This window comes from Semicossyphus pulcher, unplaced genomic scaffold (genome assembly GCF_022749685.1).
Source record: "Semicossyphus pulcher isolate SPU_LCO1_2020_fin unplaced genomic scaffold, fSemPul1.0.p SCAF_7, whole genome shotgun sequence".
NCBI lineage: Eukaryota > Metazoa > Chordata > Actinopteri > Labriformes > Labridae > Semicossyphus > Semicossyphus pulcher.
This window is the reverse complement of record NW_027211748.1, coordinates 2,765,618-2,786,889: the sequence shown is the minus strand read 5'-3', so window position 1 is coordinate 2,786,889 and position 21,272 is coordinate 2,765,618.

Sequence of the window (21,272 nt, the reverse complement as noted above, 5' to 3'; positions counted from 1 at the left end):
TTTTTTCGGTAAGTTAAGTGTGTGTTTGTGTTATCGGAAGTGGCTACGGCCGCTTCACTCGCCGATCTCTACTGCCCAGTCTCTGGCTCCATATGACGTCACCATCACAAGATGGCAGCGCCTATCACAGGGGCTATTTTGGCATCAATTCCGTACAATGGGAGCATCATCAATATACACAGTCATTGGTTTAAACCAACAGGCTACATCCACCTCTTACAGTCTGATAAATGGATTCTTGGAACAGACAGTTTGAGAAATGCAAATGAATTAAATCGGCATCTAAAAGGAAATGTCTGATGTGTTCATGTTTTGTGTTACCAAAGCAAGAAAGTGGGGCCTGTGCACTCAGCTTTGAAAGTCACAAATGTACAGTTACTTAAATTAATAATGAATATTCTGCTGTTGTAAATGCACTACAGGGCACACAAAGAACTGGCTCAACACTCACTGACACTAGTGCTAGCAAGAAAGGGGGAACTGTGAGGTGTGGGGCATCTTGATTGATGATTTTGATCATTTGGACCGGAGCTGCAGGGTGAGCAGAACACTTGTGACAGAGACAGTGAACAAGAACTTTGAGCACAACTTATCAGGTGCCTGTGTGATCCAGAATCACACTATAGGCACCAGGGGGCGCTGCTAGTGACGGGTCAAAAACACAACAAAAGATAGATATAGATAATTCTATCCATCCTTTTGTAACAAATGTTCTCTTTAGACGGTCCCACTTCAGAGTGTGTTTAGCTTCCTTTATCACTTTAGTGATCATAAGAGTGCAGCGTGTCAAAGATAATTGAGTTCTCTTCCATTCATCTAAATGTTTAACATGATGCTGTGAGATAAATGTTGTTTACACTCTAATACCTCTGTGCAGGCCTCGAGAAGCTAACCTGAACCCACCCGGGTGAGTTGGTTCCCCGGGCTGACTTAGAATATACATGCTTCTATGTCACTTTAATTACTTTCATTCTTTTCAACATATTTTATCGGACTTGTCCCTGTCATTTCACCCGTTTGTTGGAGGATCTCAGGGTTCCTATTCAGAGGTACTGGCGCCAAGAAAAATGGTTGTTGTGGCAAAGAATACTCCTGCACTGAGCATCAAGGCCTGACTGGTCAGCACCAACCAGCAATAAACAGCAAAAGCTGAGAGTCCACTCAGGACAAAGCATCCACACACACATACACACACACACACACGCGCACACACACACACACACACACACACACACACACACACACACACACACACACACACACACACTTTTTATTTCAGTGCAGATTGTGCTGCCTTGGGTCCTTGCCTCCACAAACAGCTCCTTTCAGCTACGTTTTAACGAGTGGAGGGGATAATAGGACGGAGGCGTCTGTGTCCTGAATTCCTCATGAAGCTTTGCTCGGCCTCGAAAACAGTTCAGTCTCACACCTGGGAGCGGGACTACCTGGGACCTATTAGAGGTCCAAGCATCAAGTTTTAGAACCTTTTACAGACTTTTCTTACTTGTTTTTCTTTTGTAGCTGTATCAGGACACAACATGAGGCCATTACATGTATTCCAGTCAGTCAGTCTGACGTATTAAAGGTCCCCTTTTGTACAGCTTGTCTACATTCTTATTGGAAGGGAGAGTCTGGTCTCCTCTTAAAGGTGTATTCATTAACTTGCTCACATGGTCCCAGTTTGGTTTGACAAAGAGACAGAGTCTGATTCTGCTTTTAATGCAGTGAAAGAATAAGATGCAACCTGCATCAGCTGGCCTGCCCCTACCTCCACTTATCCCATCATGCTTGGTGGTAAAAGTGTGCATCCAGCTCACTGAAGAAGAAGTCCAGCCCTGGGTTGCTCACACAATGTCAGTCTAAGAGTCGATAACAGAGGACGGCTGTCTCACAGTCACCAGCAGACAGAGAGCATCGAAGCAGCCAACAGATTGGAGTCTAGCTGATCTGCCTCACGCTGTCTGACGTTTCACACACAGTCATTTGAGACTCTGTGAAAAAAGTAAAGTTTACAGCCTGTTAACCTGCTGCTGCTGCATTGCTCTGTCAGAGTGGTGGAACAGAAACCTGCTTAGGATTATTGTGTAATATGGATTTAAAGCATCATCAGTCTTGTTGTTCATGAGCACAGGCTTGTCTACGTATTTGCCTTATTAGCAGGGGAAACTAATGTTTGTTCTGTAGGCAGGTATGAAGAACTGCTGAGTCATTTCATTTCATTAATTAACTCCCAGGAAACAAAAGTATTCAATTCTTAAAGGTTATTTTTGTCTTTCACTTTAAAAGCTGTGAGATCTTAGTTACAGTAAAGATGTCTATCCATCTATCCACTAACACTTTCATGTTACACACACACGACACAGTGTAGCTTCATCTCTGAACACGACTTCCCGTCGACGTCTCAGTGCTGCACTGCACACACACAGAAGGTTTTGAAGCACATGTTGTTTTTGCCTGATCAGAGAACATTTCTTCCTGTGTTGCTGAGATCAACATGATTCTGGCCGACTGCTGGGATTCAAAGGATTATGTGGTTCTCACAATGCCTTGATGGGTGACAGGCATCATAATAACCTTGTTGTTATGCATGAGTTTAGAAGATGATATTTTTGATTCAAGGACGTTCTTCTGTTGTTGAATTTGCTGCATTTCAATGATTCTGCATTAGCTGTCAGTAGGAAAGCTTTTTCTTCTCTTTGTCTATGCCAGCAGACAGACAGACAGACAGACAGACAGAGGAGGTGTGTCAGGCTAGGATGGAAGATTGTTCAGCTCTGACGTCTGTAGATCTGTATTTGTGCACATCTCTACTACAGAGTTCATGTACTTAATAATCAATAACGTATTTTCTACAGAAGGAGCTTTTATTTTGGAGGCTTTAGAGTGTGTTTAATAATTGCTGTGTAATTTGCAGAGCTGCAGTCAAACATTTAGTTGAATAGGCCGTAGTGGTCTGTATCTTTTATGTCAGTCCAAACCATTTTCTGAGCTTCCACCCACTCGCCTCGCAACCGCATGCAGCGGCTCTCCGGGCATCAGCGCTGGCCTTTGATATGAGGCAATATCCATCAGAAACAAATAATATCTTTTTCTCTTAACCGTTTTCACTTAATTCACTTTTTCAGGGACAAGTGGGAGAGTGATGCAAACAGGAGCAACATGGCGGCAGAGAGTGTCTGTCATGACGGGCCGTCGGCACCAGTCTCCAAGGACTTAGGAGGAGAGGCGGGGCGTCTTCGGCCCGATGTGCTCAGACAATGTGAGTTTGGCTAGTTTCACACACAGCTCATGTAATGGATGTAAAAGTGGACAACTTAGTTAAAAAAATTAAAAAACGTGTTTAAAACAGGAATAATCTTGAGTTAAAAATAACATGTTTCAAACAGTATTAATATACATTTGAAAACACTTTAGAATTCTATTTAATATGTGTTAAATGTTAATTGTTTCTGCTATTCTTAAAATGGTAAATTCACATCGGTAATCGATTGGTTTTGCCTGAGTTTTGTTGTTGTTTCGCACTTCCTGTTTTAGCCAGTGAGGGAGCATGTTGCTAACGGCTGCTCATTACATTTTGGAATGAAAGCCAGCAACAACGTGTGTTTCTTCTGTCGTTCCTATCTCTCCCCTTTACAGGTCAAAATAATGTGTTAAAACACATTGTTTTGTACATGAGCTCTCTGAGTTAAAACGAACAGGAATGTATTGACATGCTTGTGTTTAAAGACAGTTAAATATGTTTTAGTGTGTTTTATTCAGGAGTGACTGCTGATGCTAGAGTATTGGCCGTAGCAGTTGCTAGCTTACTTTGTGCAGTCAGAGCGTGGTTCAGGAGACATGTAGCGTCGGATAGCAAGCATTAAACAGTACTTACTTTGTATTTTGTGGTAAGTAATTTAGATGTGCTGTATAACTGGTTTGATGATGCAGTGCATCAATAACTTGTCATTTGTACTGTATGGCATCTGTTTACTGTTGTAAATGGCACTTTTGGATGTTGCTAAATAGATGTATGTTTAACTTGCTCTGAAATCGTTACATTTTGGAATGAAAGCCAGCAACAACGTGTGTTTCTTCTTTCGTTCCTATTTCTCCCCTTTACAGCACACTGTGCTATTCGAATATCTATTTTTGTGCAGTATGGCCACAAGGATGGACACCAATACAACAAGAGACAATCTAACATGCAAATATAAGTTTATTTAAACATAAACATGCCTTTTAAAAGATCATCATCTTCCTACACCTTCAAAATAAACAAATAAAATAATGAGGTTACGGTAGAACGGACACTCAGCGCTCTGAGCGAGCTGTGCTGTGACAGATAGATTTATTTAAACATAAACATGCCGTAAAAAAAATCAACATACCTCTACCTGTCTTTTATTCTGGGGGGAGAGAATCTCTCTCTGTTTGGCACGGCTGGGATTAACATTCATCGTCACTACACGCCACACAGTTGTTGTATTAGTTTGTTTCAACTCGACTACAGTTAAATACTCACGTATAAAGTGACGTTGTGTGCATTCAAAGATGCTCTGTAACCGAGAGAGGACACATGAGATTTTTTTTTTCACATCGAATATTAATTTTAATAAAAGCCAAACAGCGTTTGTTTTTACATTTATTACAATTTGGTTATATATTTGAATATAGAATATTCCTTTACATCCCTAGTTGTTATACTCTAATACCAAACTGTAATCCTACTTTTATTTATCTAATCATTGAGTTCAAGGGGAATTTTGGCACTAGGCTCTAGGCTCCATTTTTTATTTATTTGTCTATTTTCTACACTTATGGGTCTAATAAAAAAAAAGTGTTGTAATTGTTTCTCCATCTGGTTCTGGCCTTCTGATGTCATCAAGCTACTCTGCCTGCACTCTCAGTGATTTACAGGCTTTCCAGATGGACAGCTTGTCTCCGTGTTGCTGTTAGCTTGTTAGCTCAGGTAGCGCCTACAGGTAAAGCTTGGAGCACCAGGGGATCGTTAGCGTTTACACCTCGAGCACAGGAGCTTTGAACCCCCAGGGGGAGGTTTTTCAAGCCTGGGGCAGGACGGATCCTGCGGGGGATGCTGGCAGGATGTGTCTTTGGTTTGACAGTGGTAGTCAGGCTAGCAGACACAGCGCCACACACAGCAGCCTCTCACAAACCACAGCAGAGAGAAGATGGCATGGATGCGGTGGGGTCAGGTCCGGGAGGCCAGGAGCAGAACTGTTCAAGAGATCAACCTCTGTCTGTAATCAGTCCATTTATGGTCAGTCGACTGAACATAATAAATCATAACTACATCAGGACTGCATTCTACTGTAAACTACAAAATACCATTGAATTAATTGCAAATCTGGTATAAGAGGACATCAGATTGTACAAGATGAAATGAACTCACAGCATACGTCTAACTATTAAGAAGCTTTCAGCCACATGTCACAGTAAGTTTCGATCTTTGCTGTGGCCATGGGTAAGCGATCATAACACCTGTCTGACACTTTGCAGTAAATCCAACACCTCCATGGAAAGTGATCACACTCCCCGCCTGTTCAAAACAAACATCTTACAGGATTAAAACCCAGCCAACATCCTTTATGGCAGTCTTCAAATCGAGGGCGAAACCCTTTTATCTTCGTTTAATTCCTTCAGAGATTATTTGGTGCCAACAGGCGTACAGATGGTTTACTGTGTGCTAATGACTGACTGCAGCTTTATGCTGCAGATCTTTGCAAATGGCTGAGCAGAGAATAATTGCTTTTATAATTCCCCTGTAATTAGGCCATATGTTGTCACTAACCTGTAATCTTTCACATCCAGCTCAATAGCGTCACCTACGTACACCTTCATTAACAGTACCCAAGCAGAGACAGCTGACATGAATGAAGAGAGAGACCTGCTGTTATGGATAAAAAAGACTTTTACTGTGAGGCTCCAATCCAACATAAAGACATAAGATGAAACAGGATAGAGCAAAGTCAAATACAGTATGATCAATGACAGCAGACATGTTAGAACACAGAGAGGAAGTCAGGTTGAAGCAGCGTCTCTGGTCTCTCTATGGCTGAAAGTACAGCGCACACACACACATAAGGAGAACTTGATTCGTCTTTCGCTTGGATAACCTTTGTGTCTCAGCACTAAGGAGCTTTTACCTGTATTTAAGATGTCTTGATATGCACATTATGAATGGTCTACCTGGGCATGAGGACTCAGATGTGTCGCTCAACAACTGACCAGTCGAGCATGTGTCGTACTGCCATTCCAGCCAAGTCCTCTGTTTTCATCGGCGTCATCAACCAGCATGTTAGTGTGTTTGTCCAGCCAGGTTATCCTGATACAACAGTTAACAAGGTGAGTGTAATGTGCGAGGTGGCTACTCAGTGACACCCTGCTGCTGAGCCGACAGGTGGCGGACTTGTGATCACGTCTCCACCTCCAACTTAAAAAGCAGGTTGTGTAAACATTTCGGGCTATCATCTGCTGTGTTCTGGTCGGACACAAACTGCAGGTTCAGTCACCGCTCCCACTACATCAGACATAACATCAACATAGATCCATAACAATAGAAGAGAAAATCTGATCACAGTACAGACCTGCAGCCGAGCCGAGTGACTGACGGGGTTCAGCTCTCCTGTTCACTCATCCTATCTGGGATGCTTCTTCTTTACTGCTGCAAACACCCATCAGCTGACTCTGTCCCCTCTCAGGCCTCTCTCTCTGTCGTCGCTAAACCGCTGATTTAGATTTGTTGTCGTTTTCTTTTTGCATTTTGTGTAGCTGGTCAGCAGGAGTCACAGATTGTGACTGTAATCATGATTCTTACATTTTATTTAAAGAACTTTCACTTTAAAAGTTTCACACCAACAATCTCTGTTCTTTTCTTCTTTTTTTCTAGCTGCACAGCAAAGAATCCCAGTGAAATAAAAATGGTTCATGCACTATAAGCAGAAAACTCACACATACAACAGTCAGTATCAAACACACACCAGACAGTGTCCTCTGTGTAGTCTGCAGCAGAGACGAGCTGACACTTGATTACCTAAATACATCTAAACATACAGGAAGACAGTTACACGCTCTGTAGTGTACGGTTTCATACTCATGGTGCAGCTGCATGTAGTGCATATCCAAACCCTTCTGCTCGTTAAACTGCTTACCATCACAAAGTAAGTGCGTGGCACAAAGGGGCTGATTTAGTCTCATGCATAACTGCGTGTGTAATGCACACTGGACAGGCAGTGTTAATGTTTGTGGGATATTGATGTGGTTAGCACCACTAGTGTTTGAGGCAGATAATAAATTCACCTGTTAGCTGAGTGTGTGGGAGGGATTTTGTGTGTATTTGCATGCCACAGATAGAGAGTGCACATCAGGTGGTGTCGGGCTCGGTCGGAGCTCCATCAGGAATCTTGCTGAGATGAAGCAGGCTGGGGACGAGGTGCAGCGACCGTTTTCTTGTCCTCATGCTTCCCAAACAACTGCACAATGCTGGAAATAATGCTCGCACTGTATCCAAGATCTGTCCAATCAACGACTCTATGTAAACCTGAAAATACAAACAGATTTAACCGTATTAAAGCTCCATCGAGACAAGTACATTTGCTACTTAGATAACATGGATGCTGGGCGCAAAGCAAAGACACTTGTGCTGTGCTGCAGGTGTAAGCTCATGTTTTGCTTTAGTTGCATCAGAAATGGTCAGATCCCTCAGATACACTGGAGTTGTTTTACTCCCACCTGTTGCATAAGGGCATAATAAGTCTTTCTCCTGCAGGTCAGAGCAGAGCAGACTTTCCTCCCTCAGCACAGCTGCACCTCTCACAGACCCTCATGTTTCCCGACACCGTGGTAAGAAAATGACAAAGTCCTCATTGTAATTCTCTGATAGCTGCAGCTCCCTGACAGCCTCAGACTGCACAGACACAAACCAGAGACGTCTATGTGTCCGTCCAGAAAGCGCTCGCATGGGAACATCCTCTCAAATCAACATGGCAGGAGGTGAGGTCTGACACCTCTGACACGAGTGGACTCAGCAGAACACGTGTTTGTGCTGGAACAGCCAGAACCAAACAAGACATTTCCACTCTGCTCCTGACTCCATGACAGCCAGCGCCACCTGTCAGTCCTGACTGCACCAGCGTCTGAGGCCACAGCTGTCAGACTCTGTGCTCATCTGATCAGGTCTATTAAAGCCTCCTGTCCTCACCTGAGGCCCGTCAGAGCCAAGCTGAAGCTCTGATCACAATTACTCTACAGTCTGCTCGGGCCTGTCAGGGGCCACAGCCGGGACTCGTCATCCCGTCACCATCACTCAGCAAGAACACACAAACAGCCTGAATATATGCAAAGATGCACCAACACACACACACACACACACACACACACACACACAAAAACACAGCGTGCTTCCGTGGTGACCAGAGTGATGCAGTGACAGATGACGTGATGCAGTAATGGTTGTTGCTATAGAGACTCAAAAGCAAGAGGTGAGAATGGGATGTTGGACAGTCATTTTCAGAGCGGCTGTAGTTTCAGTGCTTTTTTACACCAAATACAACTTAAAGTCGAGGTGAAATGAAAAATGTCATTTTAATCCTTTTAGATCACATCCCCGGTAATATTGTGCATCTATTTGACAATATAGGCCAAAAAAAATACAGAAAATCCATTTCTTCGTATTCTTATATCAAAATCTGATAATTTTTTCTTCCGGTAAAACTAAATTTCACGCGTGCTTACATAAGTTAGCACCAAACAATTTCAACCAATCAATCTGCAACATTTAGCCGCAGAACACCAAGAACGCTCGGTCAGTTAGCTAGCTACTGCGCTGTGGAGAACGTCTGTCTACGCCCACTTCTCAACGATCAAATCAAAGCCCTCTAATGATATGTCCCGCCTGCACGTCCTGTTTCACTCGGAAATACGTCACCATACGGAAGCTAGATACTCTCGAAATGTTGTTTCAACTCGACTTTAAAAAGACAGGGTTCTTACACATTCTCTGTTTTCACAATTCCAGAAGAAATAAACAAAACACATCACATCTTTAATTATTTTAATTTGTAGAGTCTCAGATTCAGAGTGACCTTGTGATTGGGACAACCTTTCAGCCGTCTCAGCTGTTAAAGCTTCAAATCTAAAACCAGCAAAATAAATCTTTAAGTTATAAACTTTATAAAAAGTATAAACATGCGACTTTACAATCTTGTTAATTTAGCCGGGCTTTGGTTCAGTGACGTGCGCATATGTTCACCGGGCATAATAAAAGTCTTTGTCTTTTCAAAACAAACAGCAGCAGAGTTGTGCACATGGAGCAGAAAGGAAGCCTTTGAAAGAATGTGTGTGGGCAAATCGCCTCTTCATCCTGCTTACACACACAAGCTGCTGCAGCTGTAAGAGAATACAGCACGCCTGCACCTTGTGCCCTACAGTCCCTTTATAATTGGAGCGATGGGAGATACGAGAATAGAAAACGCGCTGCATTTATTTTCTGCCTCGCTCATGTGAACTTGTTTTTGGATGATCTAAATGTTAATGTGCACCGTCTCCTGTACAGAAACAGAGTCTATTGTAAAGGTGAGCATCAGTGGCTTTTTATAGCAGGCCTGTTCATATTCCTGTTTATTGAATAGCACAATTTTATTAAAAACATGCGCACATTCCAGACAGATATTTATACAGGCTTGGAAAGAGGAGAAGATACACATAGCTCTGTATTTTCGTCTGCTCCTTTCAGATTTAAAGTGTGAGAGTCAAACAGAACCTGTTAACACACTTCCTGTTGTTTCAGCATCAAAACATCAGCATGTTAATTAAACTTCTGTCCTTTTCAGATGGTTTGTGCACAGCTGTGTGCTGACACTTGTTTCAGATGTGTGTGCGGTGCAGTTTGGGTCACGTTGTGGTCTGTCTGCTGTAATTTGGAGCTTGTTACCTAACTTTTCTTATTATCAGTATAAAGTTATACCACAGGACAAAAACAGCAAAGAAGAAGGTTGTTATTCTGTTATTGTCTAAATGTCAGTAACACCATAAAAAGAGACAAACTAACAATATCTTCACTCTTTCTGACTTCCTGTCTGCAGCTCTCAGAGCCGATGATATCAGACCTAATGAAGTTTTGTTTATATGACCTGATGCTGCTTGTTTAATGAAGCTCTAGCCAAAGTTCAGTCAGACTACATACTGCATGCTGGATTTATCGTTCATATCTCCCCTCATACATGCTCATTCATCAGCTGTTCTCATCACCTGTCCAATAGCACTGCACACACCCTCATTGTTAGCCTCTTATCATGCTGCTATCTGTTTTATGACTATTCTCTGCCTCCAGTTCATTCATGATGACATCTTCTGCCAACACTCACCAAGTACAACACTAGTTTCTTTTTTTCATTAATGCTCTTTGTGTGTTTATGAATAAAGACAACAAATAAAATGCCAGGAGTCCATTTTCTCATTTTCTCCAGCTGATCCAGAAGCAGTGTAACTGCTTCACGGCCTCTTGATGCTCGACACACGAGTCAGAAGAGAGCAAAGGTTATCATGTGTCTGCTTTATGGGCTGAGGTCCTGCTGTACGGTTCCAAATATTTTAATTATGACCAGAAATTCTTTGGATTTTTCTGGAACGTCAGAAAATAATATAGAGTATAATAATCTTATAATTTATATTTATATTATACACAGCTGTTTCACAACAATCACTGTCAGGACCATGTTTGGCCAATCTATGAACAAACTTTACTCTTGGTCATTTATAAAGCAGGTTTTGATCATAATGCAGGCTGAATATAAGAATCATTATTATTATTGGGCTTAAATGCATAAAGACAGTATTCTGCTGACAGAACATAAGGACAGAATTAATTTTAGGCTGAGCTTGGGTGAACATGGGAGATCTTCTTTCCAGAATTCTGTTTAAACTGATCTAAAATAAAAAAAACAGATAGCATAACGTTTATCCTCTTTAGGCTGCACAGATGGTATGAAAATGACGCATTTGAAAATACTCATATGACAAAATAACAGAATGGGCCAACAGTGCTGTTGTTTACATACGGTGATAGAGTAGATATACAGTATGTCCTTTATAATGCTCTTGATATGCACATCAGAGAATTCACCTGGGAGAACAGGCAGCTTCTGTCAGTCTGTGAAGTGGATTCAAACAACAATAAGAATCTCATCCCATAATATGATCTGCATATTTCTGTAAATGCTTGGAGAGAATGATTTGAGCTCCACTTGCAACAAACAGTTTTAGTGATGACACATCTTGAAAATGTTTCAGTGAGAATCTGAGCTGCTTTTCACTCGGTTAAAAAGCTAAAACAGGAACAATCCTGACAGCTGTCAAATTTCATTCCTGAACATGACATTTGTGCAGACGCTGCTGATAAACAAAGACTGTCTGTCGGTTTCAGGCATCCTGAGCTTCACTGCAGTTTACCAGCAGCCCTGTAGGCCTGAATCCTGCCCCCGCCCTTTGTCACATGACATCCATGTCTGCCCTGTTGCTTGTTAATGTAAACTACTCAACACAAATGAAACACAACTAGAAATCAATCTCAGTTTGACGTGTACTGTTCAGGGCTTTCCTTCAGCTTCCTGGTCGAACAGCTCACCCTGAGGTCAGCGGGACAGCGTCCAAACAAACCTCATCTGCAGTTTGCCTTTTAATTTTCTAATAAACAGAGACCCCCCTGCTCCCTCCTGAAAAGCTGGCTCCTGTCACATGTGTGATGCCGACCGTTAACTGGCTGCTGGGCCTGGTGCAGTCGGATCTCTGTGGTGGGTTTTGGCTGCAGATGGTGTAGACGTGGCCAGCATGGATTGTCCTCACTGGACTGAGAAAAGTCAGCCCACATACCTGCTCCAGCCAGAAACACTTTGAGCTAATTGACATGCTAATTTTAATGTCAACAGAGTACATTCCAGGAAGTACAGAGCTGATTAAATGAGGTCGTAATTACTAACTGCAGAATGTTATGTCCACCTGTGCAGAGTGAGCTGGGTGAGGGAGAGACACAGTCGTGAGCCTGAAACATTTTGCTGTTGGATTCTTAGTGTGTCCATCTATACGTCCGTCCGTCTGAATATCTGCTAATTTAGAACAGTCCTCTTGGAGTCGAGCATGGACTGATTAGAATTTGTTGTCAAAGGTCAAAAGTCACTGTGATTTTTGGCAATACTTACGAATTCATACGCTGATTATGACAGAATATACTGTGTCATAATTTTATAGCCAGGGGTCAGAGGTCAAGTACACAGTGACATCATAATATCCTGGAGAACATTTCCGAGCAACAATTGGTGTCCCCATTCCTGTGAGTGTGACTGGGAATCTACGTCAGACGAAGTGAATGAATTACAATCAGATATTTCTGATGGCATTGAGGAAATGCAGAATTATTATTCACTGTTATTCTGTGGTTTCAATCAGGATACTTGGCACAATAATTTAAGAGAAACTTCTCAGTAGTCATAAATTATGTATAGACACATTTCTTAATTGTGCTTAAACTTTGTGTTAATGTCTGACGTAGAAGTCTAATGAGAATGAATGAATAGCATTGGTATACCCAGATGTTGAGGACATGTACATATCCAAAGCTCTAATTAGTCTTGCATGCTCATCTTGTCACAGTTGTAGATTGAAACACAAGAGAGAGGACCCAGATGCAGACAAAAATGAGTTTAATTAACAAAACAACTGAAGATCCAAGGGAGAAAAACACAAAGAGCCACGAGGAAAATCCACCAGGAAACCAGGTCCACACGAGAGAGAGTTTCACTCAGGTAACACGATGAAAGACGAGCTGACACTGAGACAGGGGAGCACAAAGACTAAATTAACTTGGGAGGTGAGGCTAATTAGACACAGGAGAGACAACCAAGAGGCAGGTGAAAACAATCAGGGCAGGCCACGTAATCAAACAAGTGGGAAACACAAAGTAAAAGTAAAACAGGAACTACCTAAACAACTAAATGCAAATGAAATGCAGAACTAAAGTAGTCTAAATCATGACAAGGACACGGGATCACTTAAATACAAAACTAAACAAAAAGAACTCATGACATCAAGAGACAAAGTGACCAAGTAAAACAGGAAATAATCTGAACCCCGAAATACAAATCAAAAACATACCTGAACTAAAACTAAACTAGAATAACTCGTGACACAGCCTATCAATAACTCCAATGGGACATTTCATCGAAGTTGGCCAACATGAGGAGATCACATGGTGTAGCATGGATTCCTTGGTTGTCCATGTATTCGCAGTCAGTGGCACTGACGCGCAGCAGCGGGGAACAATAGACCTGACACGTAAAACGAACAGAGCAGCAGAAAATTACTTGTGTATTGCGCCCGCGCCCCACACAGCACGCGCGGCTGGTGGAGACTACAGCATTGAATAACAGTGGAGCAGTTCTGTCCCGGCACACGTGTCAAAAATACACTTCAAATACGTTGTCTGCGTAGATTCCCCGTGAAATCTCAGGAACACAGCTGTGAACAGGAACATGAGTGTGAACACGCTAAGGTAAAGCATGTCATCAGGCAAACCATGCCACGTAGCACGAAACACAGTGTAGCCCTGTTCTTGACAGTATCACCTGGATGTTTCACATTCATCATTTTCACACAGCCACCTTTTTCCTCTGCCATCAGAGTGTTGCTCTGCTTTGTTGACGTCTAAAATCTGCTAATGCTGCTCCAGTTTTTCAAGAGGAACCTGAAAAATCTTCATTTCACTGCTTTCTTATCGATCAGCACTGAAACGACTTGTTTAATACTTTCATGCTGCTGTCCTCTGTTAACACTAGGACTCCATGTTTGTCATGTTCAGCTATGAGCTTCAACTGATCAACACCACCTGTCGCTGTGAGCTATATCACACAAACAATCTCTTATTAGTGTATTTATCCTTTTAAAACCACAGCTGTTAATTTCCTGAAACATCTCTGTGAAAAGATAGATTTGTGAGATTTCTGCTCCTCCTCTTATTGAGTGTTTCTTCGTCCTGACACAACACTAGAATAGTATTTGGCACTATAGCACGTATTTTATTGAATGTGTGAGCTTTCCATACTTCATAGTGATATGGATAATCAATAACAGGGCAGCCTCCTCCATAGCAGCTTTCCGTTATAGAAATCCATCATCAGACTCCGAGGCGGTACATTTCTCTCTCATATCAGCTGCACCATGAATCGCTCAGCGCGGCTTCTTCAGGGGAGATTTATACTGAGCCTTTCACAGGGCAATCATTCACACAGCACTGTTTTCACTATCGCACACAGGAGGGAATAATCGGGAAAAGAAACGGTGCTAAATTGAACTGTCAAAGCCAAAATATGGGACGCGAGTTATCATGTAGATGGAAATGACTGTGAACTGAAAGCAGTGCAGACTAGCACGTTTGTGTCATGGGTTGTTTGTCAGTCTTTGAATGTGCTCATTTATATTGAACCTGTTTTTCATAAGCCAGGTCAGACCTCCACCAAGAAGGCTTTTACTCATCTGTTAACAAATAATACGAAACAACGTTTGTTTCACAGTGTGGTGAGAGGATGAGCTGCTGCGGCCTCATGTGCTCTTTAACGTCCCTGACAAAATGAGTCATGTCTTCATTTCACTTTCATGTCGGATGATGCCTTTACAAACCATTCAAAATGATAAACACTGATAACAATTACATCTGAAACATCATGTTATCTATAACTAAGTCTCTTAAGCGGGGTACACACTACAAAATAATCGGGGTGATTTTGGGCTCGATTCCCCCCCTAAGATGACCTCTCCAGATGCTCCTGTGGTGTGAGGGATGTTCAGAGTGACTTTACTTCCCCCGATCTGCTGGGTAGGACGTAAATATTAAACATGTTCAATATTTACGATCTGTTATCCTGTCATGCGGGGGGAACCACGAGGACAGCCCAGCACGCACTCTGTGGATCGTCACGTGGAACGAAACAATAGCCAATGGGGAAGCAAGCTGACTGAAGCAGGAAGCACAGCAGCCACAGCCATGGCGACAAAAGCAAACATGCAGCATAAAGTAACATGTCCAGCTGTCATGTTCACGCCGTCTCCACCACTTCATCCACAGTTTGTTCTTTTTTCTTTATGAATTTTCTGTAAAAAGTCAAAAAACTATCATCACCAGTTCTTCCTGCCTCGTCCGCCATGTTTGTTTACTCTAAAGTCTCGTTTGACCGCCAGAGATTTAGTGAGATTTCCAGCTGTGAGAGTCGGACTCTGTGTGGTGGGCTGTCTTGGTGTAATCGTTGCTCTCCACACTATAGGAGCAAAACTGTTAAATCTATGATTACATATGGTCATGTGTGGGCTCTTTCACATTTTCAACATCTATTAGTGTGGGCCCGGCATTTCTCTCTTACACAGAGATGATTGAAAAAGTCTTGTTTCCTTTCTAAAAGCGTGCACCTCTCCAGTCGCCTCTCCGTTACCTCTGCTGCATCTGTGGTCTTAATGTTTATTCTTTACATATAAATGTTGTATTGCCAAATCTGCGCATGCCATAGAAAAAGTGGATGAAGTCGATGCTACTGAAGACCTTTTTAAAGCCTCCAGTTTGCTTTTTGACCATCGCCATCTTGGTTTTTGGAGCCGGAAGTGACCGTGTTTTAATAAAAGGTTGGAAACACATCGCGCCTCTTTTTGACAGGTCGTCCCCAGGTAGCCCCGCCCAGAAGCATACCTTGATTTATCGTCCGTTTACTCAAAATGAGACCATACTTTACAGAATTAACCAAATCTTATATACAGTCTGCAATCGTCTGATTTTTTCCAGTACAAACATGAAGGTCAACATCATGAAAAAGGTGAGATAAACAGCTGTGATCTTGACCACAGTGACGACCATCTCTGCTGCCAGCTCTGCAGCGAGCAAGCAGCGAGGTTAACGTGGAGGGAAACAACATATTTCTTTAAGATGCTAAATAATAGAGAAGTGCTATTTTGGCAGCAGCGTTGGTAATGCACGTGAGTCTGAACACTTTGTACTGACCTGGTCTTTAATCAAACTTTCAGATTCATCTTGTTTAACTTTTTGCTGCAGGAGAGTCTGGTTAGTGTGGTGGTGTCTCCTTGCCCCCATTTCTCCCCCCTGCTCCCCCTCCCTCTCTCCATGCCCTCATGCAGTCAGATGTCTCCTCATCAGCCTGTCTCACCTGCTTTTTCCTCAGATTAGACAGAGCAGAGCGGGAAGAGAAGCTGACAGCCAGAGTGAGGAGGACGAGATGAAAAGGAGAAAGGCGAGCGGAGGGGTGCAGATCTGTCTCCCTGCCTGCGATCTCTCACCTCTCCTCCCCCCCGCTGGTGTCTTTGGTCTCCTGCCTGGCTCTCCTGATGAGAGGACTTTTTTGGATTTGACATTCAGGTTGTCAGAGAGGAGGAAAGCAACGGCAGACCTCTCAGTAAAATTTCACTCTGTCATTTGTAGGTTATTCTTCCAAAGCGTCGGCTGTTCCTGGTGAGCAGGAACAAGTGAAGCACACTGAAGCACCTGGCTTTCATTGTATGATTGTAGTTATAAATGTATTTACTTTACGGGTTTACTTCATTTAGAGCCTCTGTGATCAGTCCAATTTATATTAAATTCATGCAGTTTTCGAACTTCCCCTTTGAAATGTATCTTCTTTTGAACACACATTTTGCTATTAAGCTGCTTTGCTCTCTGCAATCTCTTCCCTGAGGGGGAGAGGGAGGGACGGGGTGAGACAACTGTATGAGGGAGAAGAATAGAGAGGCAGAAACATTTCATTTACAGCCTTCCATCTGCTTCTGTTGTTCTAGCAGGGCTCTGGTTCCCTCGTGCTGCTGGCGGCTGTAAAACTGTGAAAAGCAGAATGGGCCTGCATTCAGCAGACAGACTGCTGGGGAGAGACGCTCCAAACACGTCAGTGTGAATGAGGTAAATCCTGATGGAATCTAATCTTAATTAATGCACGCCTTTCCTGCATGCTTGTGAACACTTTGTGAACAGAGGCCTCCTATCTTTAGCCTGTCTGCCACAAAACACAGCTACACTGAATATCAATCATTTCTGTTGCCAAAAACATCATGGAGGAAATGTGATTACTGCACTGACAGTGTGTTCTTTAAACTAGTAAGTGATAAATCCATAGACTATATGTAGGACATGACATTTCCACTGTGACATCACACATAGGTTTGTTGACTACCGTTTGAAGTTTGTTTTTTCGACCTTATTTGGCCGAGTGTGGAGCTCACTCTCCACTTTGGGTGGCGTGTGCCTCCATGATAACCTCGTGCTACATGCTTTAAATGCATCCGTTTAGCTTTGCTCGTCTTTCTAACGCTATAAAGAGGCTCTGCAGGATCAGGGATGATCAGGTTTATTCAGGATTAAAGTGGAGCAGGGTTACTTCTTCAGCTTGTGGCCATAACTGGAAGACTGGTTTATTTATCCTAAAGGGCCAGTTCACTGATTTTCAGCCTCAGTCATGCTATCATGGGGAGCTAATGCCTTTATGGTAGAAAAAAATACTATTTAGCTCTGTGCCTTTGGAGGACGCTATCTGCTTCTCCAATGGGTCCTGGAAAACCTCCGCCAGACTACGTTAATCTGGCATTCATTCATCTGGTGGAGGCCAGGGAGCTCGCTAGACTACACTTCCTTAATCTAGGACGCCGCCTCCGATGTCATGTCTCTCGAAATCGTCAGGTTTGAAATGTAGACTGCAGACATGAAGATTTTTAGACGATCCACCGGTATATTCTCGCCGTATTCTGTACCGCTCTGAGCCATCAACGTCCTTGACTGGAACACGGCAGGATTTCACTCCAGGGTCTCTCGCTGGGCCGTTGCTTTTAGAGGGATGGGTGCAATGCATGCTGTTTGTACAACTTTCTCCACAGCTATGGCACTGAGAAATATTATTGCTTCTATCGATTACAAAGAACACCAGCTTTGACTGACAGGGGCTTTGTCCAGGGGACAATTGGTCCTTTAATGCTTTCCATGTCATGCTTTAGTCCACTTTCCCACCTGTCAATAATGCTGATTAAACATATAATCCAGGCAACATTAAAGCAAATATCTGAAAGCATTTAAGGAAACATGGTCGCCTGTCTGGGAGGACATTCACACAGTCGACTAAAGGAGGGGAAACAAATGAGGTCATCAAAGACATGTGACAGACATGTGAGTAAACACGTATGGGGCCTTTAGGCAGTCAAACAGACACATATGTAAAGTTCTCATTCATGTCTGTGGCCATCAGACAAACAGATGAATAAAGAGAAAGGTAGGGAGAAAAGAAAGATGGGTGAACAGGCTGTGAGGCGATCAGACAGATGTCCAACTGGTCAGGCTGCAGAAATATTGGTATTGATTTCCTCTCTTTGATCCACCCTGTAAACCACATCAAAGGTTCAGTGCAGGCCAGAGAGGACAGAAACAGAAACGCAATATTTGCTTGGCCTTTTTTTCCTCTTTCACTCTTTTGGCCCCCCTTTCCCCCTCTAAATTCCTCCATGACAACCCTCAGCATGTCATTGCATCAGCCAGTTTGTGGATTCATTCTGCCAGGAAACACATGTAGATAAAGAGAGAGAAATGCTGCAGAGAGCCAATTAAGCACTGAGCCTGTTATTTCTCTGTTGTTCTCTATCAGTCTTTACAGCTCGCTGGTTATTCCTATGCTAATCCTCGGTTAACTTCCCCTCCTTCTCCAGGAGCTGTGTCTGGATTAACCTTACTGCAGCGAGTATGTGAATGACATGACTTAATTCATACTAACTTCAGTGTCATTTGGGTTTGATATCAGGTGATCAGAAAGAAAAGAATAGAATTTTAAATACTGATCACATATTTTTGTCCCTTCTTACAGACTTGCCGGTTAGCGGGTCGACAATGTTGGGTTTATCCTGATCGCACAAGCAAGAAAACAAAAGGATTCATGTGTTAAAGAGCAGCTGATTGCACAACGAACTTTGATCAAGTGTTCAAAATGAAGAGATTTCATCCTCTGGGGGCATAAATGTGCTCACTTATTCATTTTAATATTTGTGTGTAAAGTGGACACTGAGCTCTGATGGTGGTCAGAACTAACGATTTGCATTAGCAGAGAGTTATCTTTCAGTCTGCAGCTATTCTCAACAAAAGCTCTGGTTTCATTGCTCATGTCATAAAGTGGATTTTGCACAGCAGTCAGTGGTACATGGTCACAGCAACAACACCGCTCCAGCGGCGTCTAACTTTACAAAGTCGGATCATTCATGAATTCATTCGTCTCTCCCTCTCCCTCTCTCTCTCTCTCCCGTCAATAATAAACTAGTTACACAGAGCGCCCCCAACAGGCCTGGAGTACTTTGTTGTGCTGTGCTTTTCTGGGCTTGTGTGTGACTTTGCATCGTTTCTGTATTTGCAGCACGTTTGATGTTAAGGTATTTGTTTTGGCTTTTTTGCAGCACGTTTTTTTCATTTGCAGCGCGTTTCTGTTGATGCATGTGTTTTTGTATTTGCAGCCTGTTTCTTCTAAAGGAAATGGTTCGGGCCGTTGCAAGCGCGTTTACCCTTGTTGGCCAACATACAGAACTTACCATTTTATGTAAGCATAATCAAATCTGAATTTGCACAATCGTGCTTAAATTGATTTCGAAGACGGTCTTTTTTTTCATCACATTGTATGTTTGTTGATGTCTGATGTCATTGTTTGCATTATCCTGTTTCAACTGACAAAAAAACCCTGTCTGGAGCATAACCTTCATGTTTAACAGATTAAAGGGATATGAAACATAAACCCCCCCCCCCAAAAAAAAAATCACAATAAGTAAAAACATCAAGCAGCACTTACAGTTTCATTTCACAAGATTGGTGGAGCAAACGTGAGGCAACAGCAGCTAATGAGGATACAAACGCATGCAAACAAACAAAGCTTTGGATGCTCAGATTGACTTATTAAAGATGGGGCAGGCAGTTCATTCTGGGCGTCATTGGGTAAATATTCCACAATAACCTTTCATCATACTGTAATTCAAGCGGTCTGAGAGATAACTACACATGTGCCCCTCCTCCTGGTTCTGTTTTCAGGCTTTAGAAAATCTAGCCCGTGACGGGAGACTTTGTCCAATCACAGGTCATTTCAGAGAGGGGGGCGTTCCCATTGGATGTTCTACAAATCCAGACGTGTGGTCATGTTCCTTCAGATGACCAAAGCCTGATACGATGGCAGAAAATCCTGGAGAAAAAGTTGCTATTCCAGCATTGGCAACAGCCTACACTGCAAAGCAACCAACAAAAAGGAAGATGGACTTATCAAGAAGAGAGTCTAAAAGAGAGTCTGACAATCAACGCAATAAAACGCGTGTCAATATCAGCAAAGTGTTTCAGCAGTGGAGAGAACTTTGCGATGGCATCGGCCTCAAGTTGGATTCTGAGCTTGCCGTTCTTCTCCTGGACAGGTAAGCTGCTAACTTTTTCTCCTGTAATATCTAAATGTGTTGTAGTGATTGGTTGTGTAGGTAGATTTACAGTTAAAGCAGGCGATGAGTTGCCATGTTCAATGTTGCTAATAGTTTAGCCTTTTGCTAACCGTAGCCAGAGGCTGACGGCTGCTGCTAATTCAAGCTCATGTTTATGAAGCTAGCTAGAGCCTCGAATCACAGTAAGTCATGTCATGGGCATCTCTTCAGAGGCCCATACGTGTGCAAAGACAACAGGATGGTAAATTCTCATAGAACTGTCGGGATCACAGTCAGTAGTACTCGACGCAGTAGCCTGTAATGTTAATAGTACTATATCATTTCAATCATCCGGATCCTTGTGATCTATACTAGAATGTTTGCAGAGAAATACATGTGAGAAGTGGCAAAGTTTATAAAGTATTACTAGTGCAGTGCTCGTTCGAAACATGCTTGGCCTCCAGGATGGTTATTCGTGTTTACAGTCTGAACAGGACTCACAGCAATTATCTAGCAAACTCAACTATGACTTTTTTGTATATGCTATGAACTCCTAATTTCATAATTTGATTCAATTTTGTGATTTATATTTTCCCTGTCTGTTTTTGCTTTTCAGCAATAATCAAACTTGGTCCCTATCCCCCCACAGCAGCAAGTCCCACCACCAGTGGAGTTGTTTGTTTCACACTCATTCACAACCTGTATAGTGAATCCTTCGTAATCTCACTCTAGCATGTCTTCATTTGTCATTTATACTTTGTTTTATTTTCCTTAGCAATGACATGTATGATCACAATTTATCATGGTATTGTATGTTG